The sequence below is a fragment of the Budorcas taxicolor genome, chromosome X (assembly GCF_023091745.1).
Source record: "Budorcas taxicolor isolate Tak-1 chromosome X, Takin1.1, whole genome shotgun sequence".
NCBI classification, from domain to species: Eukaryota; Metazoa; Chordata; class Mammalia; order Artiodactyla; family Bovidae; genus Budorcas; species Budorcas taxicolor.
Genome location: NC_068935.1, coordinates 109496573 through 109502428, shown reverse-complemented (window position 1 = coordinate 109502428; position 5856 = coordinate 109496573). Strand labels below are relative to the sequence as shown.

The 5856-nt window shown below is 44.8% G+C and overlaps 1 pseudogene; it reads left to right on the top strand.

Moving 5' to 3' along the window:
- Nucleotides 1–4678: 4678 nt before the first annotated feature.
- On the top strand, nucleotides 4679–5277 carry LOC128069616 (serine/arginine-rich splicing factor 2-like; annotated as a pseudogene).
- The last annotated feature ends 579 nt before the right edge of the window (nucleotides 5278–5856 follow it).

The following is a 5856-nucleotide window of genomic DNA, read 5'->3' as shown; positions in this document are numbered from 1 at the left end:
GGACCAGGCCTGAATGCCGCGAAGGCAATCTGAGGGAACTAACTTGAGATAGCAAACCAGACTGTGGGATAGCTACCTTGTGAAAAGCCCCAACCTAAGACACTGCCAGGCCCGCTCACAGAACAAAGGACTGAGCAGAGCTAGCCAGCTGCAGACAGGCCCACCCCCCTCCAGAGACAGGCAGGCGAGGGCAGCCAGAGCCGAAAGGGGGCAATCGCGGCCCCAGAGAGGAATTATCTACCAAACTGCAAGCAGGCTTCATTGCTAACCAAGACTTCTTGGGATTCTGGACAGTCAACACCCACCTGAGAAGGTGCACTGGTTGTACACCCAGAAAACTGAGCGGCAGGGACAGGGGAAGCAATAAGTCGCAGTGACCGTGCTCACCAAACACCTGGTCACCTGAGCTGCTTGGACCTGGGAAGGGCACAAAACACAGGCCCAAACGAGTCTGCACCTTTGAGGACTACCCGAGTACCTGAACCTGAGTGGCTTAGACCTGGGAAGTGCATACAACCCAGGGCCAGCCTCAGACAGTTCCCGGCAGAGCAACCCAGAGGCTAAGCAGTGTAGACAGGGAAAGTACACACGCGTGAGTGGTGGCAAACCCAGTGTGTTTGAGACACTGCGAGCACATGCCAGTGTTATTTGTTTGCAGCATCCCTCCCTCCCCACAGCACGACTGAACAAGTGAGCCTAAAAAAGTGTCCACCACCGCCCCCTTGTGTCAGGGTGGAAATTAGACACTGAAGAGGCCAGCACACAGCAGAAGCTAAAACAGAGGGAACCTCCTTGGAAGTGACAGGTGTAATAGATTAAAACCCTGTAGTTAGCACCGACTACATAGGAAGGGGCCTATAGATCTTGAGAAATATAAGCCGAATCAAGGAACTATACAAAAATGAACTGACCCCACACTGTCCAGAACAATATCATAGAAATTCCTAGATATATTTTTACTATTTTTACTATCATTCATTAACTTTTTAAATTTTTTTTTAAAATTTTTAACTCCTTAGGACTTCCCTCGTGGCTCAGATGGTAAAGTATCTGTTTACAATGTGGGAGACCCGGGTTCGATCCCTGGGTTGGGAAGATCCCCTGGAAAAGGAAATGGCAATCCACTCCAGTACTATTGCCTGGAGGAGCCTGGTAGGCTACAGTCCATGGGGTCGCAAACAGCCAGACACGATTGAGTGACTTCACTTTCACTTTCATTATTCCTTTAATTTTCATTTTTATAACCTACTATTACTTTACAAAAAAAGAGAGAGAGACCCTATCTTTTAAAGCAAACTTCATATATATATATATATATATTATAATTTTTGTGACTTTGGTTTTTTCTTTAATAATGCATTTTCAAAAATCCAACCTGTACTTTAGATTTTTAATCTTCGATTTTTGGTATTTGTTATCAATTTTGTACCTTTAAGAACCCAATCTTCAGTACCCATTTTTACTTGGGAGTGAGATTACTGGCTTGACTGCTCTCTCCCCCTTTGGACTCTCCCTTTTCTCCACCGGGTCACCTCTATCTCCTTCCTTCCTCTTCTCTTCTCTACCCAACTTTGGGAATCTCTTTGTGTGTTCTGTACGGTGGAGAACACATAGGAAACTGATTACTGGCTGGATCTGTCTCTCTCCTTTTGATTCCCTCCTTTATCCTCCTGGCCACCTCTGTCTCCTTCCTCCCTCTTCTCTTCTCTGTATAACTCCGTGAACATCTCTGAGCGGTCCAGACTGTGGAGCGCACATAAGGAAGTGATTACTGGCTAGCTTGCTCTCTCCTCTTTTGAGTCCACCTCATCTCATCCTGGTCACCTCTATCTCCCTCTTCCCTCTTCTCTTCTGCATGTAACTCTGTGAACTTCTCTGGGTGTCCTTCACTGTGGAGAAACGTTTTATCTTTAACCTAGATGTTTTATCAATGGTGCTGTATAGATGGAGAAGTCTTGAGGCTACTGTAAAAATAAGAGTGAAAACCAGAAGCAGGAGGCTTAAGTCCAAATCCTGAGAACACCAGAGAACTCCTGACTCCAGGGAACATTAATTGACAGGAGCTCATCAAATGCCTCCATACCTACACTGAAACCAAGTACCACCCAAGGGCCAACAAGTTCCAGAGCAAGACATACCACGCAAATTCTCCAGCAACCCAGCAACATAACCCTGAGCTTCAATATACAGGCTGCCCAAAGCCACTCAAAACCCATTGATATCTCATAACTCATTACTGGACACTTCATTGCACTCCAGAGAGAAGAAATCCAGCTCCACCCACCAGAACACAGACACTAGCTTCCCTAACCAGGAAACCTTGACAAGCCACCCATCCAACCCCACCCACAATGAGGAAACTCCACAATAAAGAGAACTCCACAAACTGCCAGAATACAGAAAGGCCACCCCAAACACAGCAATATAAACAAGATGAATAGGCAGAGGAATACCCAGCAGGTAAAGGAACAGGACAAATGGCCACCAAACCAAACAAAAGAGGAAGAGATATGAAACCTACCTGATAAAGAATTCCAAATAATGATAGTGAAAATGATCCAAAATCTTGAAAACAAAATGGAATCACAGATAAATAGCCTGGAGACAAGGATTGAGAAGATGCAAGAAAGGTTTCACAAGGACCTAGGAAAAAAAAAAAGAGTCAATATATAATGAATAATGCAATAAATGATATCAAAAACACTCTGGAGGTAACCAACAGTAGAATAACGGAGGCAGAAGATAGGATAAGTGAGATAGAAGATCAGTTCAGTTCAGTCACTCAGTCGTGTCCGACTCTTTGCGACCCCATGAATCACAGCACGCCAGGCTCCCTGTCCATCACCATCTCCTGGAGTTCACTCCCTCAGACACGTCCATCGAGTCCGTGATGCCATCCAGCCATCTCATCCTCAGTCGTCCCCTTCTCCTCCTGCCCCCAATCCCTCTCAGCATCAGAGTCTTTTCCAATGAGTCAACTCTTCGCATGAGGTGGACAAAGTACTGGAGCTTCAGCTTTAGCATCATTTCTTCCAAAGAAATCCCAGGGCTGATCTCCTTCAGAATGGACTGGTTGGATCTCCTTGCAGTCCAAGGGACTCTCAAGAGTCTTCTCCAACACCACAGTTCAAATGCATCAATTCTTCGGTGCTCAGCCTTCTTCACAGTCCAACTCGCACATCCATACATGACCACAGGAAAAACCATAGCCTTGACAAGACGGACCTTATTCGGCAAAATAATGTCTCTCCTTTTGAACATACTATCTAGGTTGGTCATAACTTTCCTTCCAAGGAGAACCGTCTTTTAATTTCATGGCTGCCGTCACCATCTGCAGTGATTTTGGAGCCCCAAAAAATAAAGTCTGACACTGTTTCCACTGTTTCCCCATCTATTTCCCATCAAGTGATGGGACCAGATGCCACGATCTTCGTTTTCTGAATGTTGAGCTTTAAGCCAACTTTTTCACTCTCCTCTTTCACTTTCATCAAGAGGCTTTTTAGCTCCTCTTCACTTTCTGCCATAAGGGTGGTGTCATCTGCATATCTGAGGTTATTGATATTTCTCCCGGCAATCTTGATTCCAGATTGTGTTTCTTCCAGCCCAGCGTTTCTCATGATGTACTCTGCATATAAGTTAAATTAGAAAACTGGAAATAGAACTGCCATACGACCCAGCAATCCCACTGCTGGGCATACACATGAAAGAAACTAGAATTGAAAGAGACACATGTACCCCAATGGTCATCGCAGCACTGTTTATAATAGCCAGGACATGGAAGCAACCTAGATGTCCATCAGCAGACAAATGGATGAGAAAGATGTAGTACGTATACACAATGGAGTATTACTCAGCCATTAAAAAGAATACAATTGAATCAGTTCTAATGAGGTGGATGAAACTGGAGCCTATTATATAGAGTGAAGTAAGCCAGAAAGAAAAACACCAATACAGTATTTTATTGCATATATATGGAACTTAGAAAGATGGTAATGATAACCCTATATGCGAGACAGCAAAAGAGACACAGATGTATAGAATAGTCTTTTGGACTCTGTGGGAGAGGGCAAGGGTGGGATGATTTGGGAGAATGGCATTGAAACATGTATAAGATCGTATAAGGAACGAATCGCCAGTCCAGGTTCGATGCATGATACAGGACGCTCATACCCTGTAGGTGGCTCTCATGGTCTCCTGCTTGTCAGTGTTACTGAATCAACCTATCTTTTCATGATCTGTTTTGAAACTTTGTTTCTGTCTTCACAGTAAACAAATGGTTTTATCATACATGAATCAGCACTGCCATATACTTAGTCACATAATTACATCTATATACATATACTTTTGCCTATAATTAAAACTGGGTGTATAGACATATACAGGAAAAGTCATAAAATGATGTTATGGTCATGAACTTTCACTTTAAAAAACGGAAAACTGGTACAGAGCTGTTCCTCCAGCAGTCTGAGCTCTGGAGACAATCCGCGCGGACCGAACGTTCAACGTTCGGGGGTGTCTAAGCAGCCACCGGCTGAGTCAACTGACGCAAAGAGGCAGAGTCTTCAGGCTGAACAAGGCCAAGGCAAACTTAGAGCCTGCGTCGTCCTCGCAGCCTTCGCAGACTGCAGCTAGCTCAGAATTCAGTTTGCGGGGGCTCCCCGCTTAGCTCGCAAAGGTCATGAGTTACAGCCGCCCTCCTCCCAACGTGGACGACTTGATCTCCCTCAAGGTGGACAACCTGACCAACCGCATCTCACACCGCACCCTGAGGCGCATCTTCGAGAAGTATGGGCCCGTCGGCGATGTGTACATCCCCCGCGACCGCTTCACTCTAGAGTCCCGCGGCTTTGCTTTCGTCCGCTTCCAGGACAAGCGCCACGCCGAGCAGGCCATGGACGCCCTAGACGGGGTCATGCTGGATGGCCGTGAGCTGCGGGTGCGGATGGCACGCCACGGTCGCCTCCTAGATTTCCACCAAGGCCGCACCAAGGAAACTCCGCCCCTGAGTCAAGCATGCCAGAGCCACAGCTTGGTCGCTGCCGCAGGTCCCGCACCAGGAGCCGATCGCCATCTCAGGCCCGATCTCACTTCAGCTGTTCAAAGCGTCCATCTCGCTCCTGTGATAATTCTTCATCATCCTCGAGATCAAGTTCTCCTGGAAGGACCAAGTCCTCCTCGGAGGCCAGATCTTCCTCAGCAACCACGTCTAGGTCTAGATCCAGAAGCCTTCCACCAGGAAGAAAGTACATTAAGAAAAATAATAAACGAACAACCTGAAAACTAGGAGGGGGGTGTGTGTGGAAGGGAATGAGGGGGACAGCAGAAGGAGAGGAACAACATCTCAGGTGATCAGTCTTTGAAATTAGCCACTATCTGTTGAAAAGGTTATTCTTTAACACATTGTGTAACTTTTTACTTGTTTCGAATTTTGCCTCAAGTGGTAAACTTCATTTCATAATGGTATTTTGTTTCTTTTATTCACATATCTTTTAAGTTAGTGAGATAAACAGCTTTGTTATTGGTTTGAATATTTGAGGTAAAGTTTCATTTATCTTTATATACTGCATTTTCTTTGACAGGAAATAGATTGTTATCTAATTTGTGGCCTCTGGACTTAAGAAAATGTGTGTAGCCTTTTCTTTCTGAGTAGTCAAAGACTGTCTAGTGATTGACTCTTCATTGCCATCATTCTTTTAAAAATAAAGACCTACTTGAAGTTATTATAAATGTATGTACATGTGTTATTTACCTTTGGATTTAAATGGTAATCTGGATCTGCATCGATACAGAGAAATTTAAGGTGAAAATAATTTTTTAAAGAATTATTTATCAAACATATTTCTAGTTTCATGTATT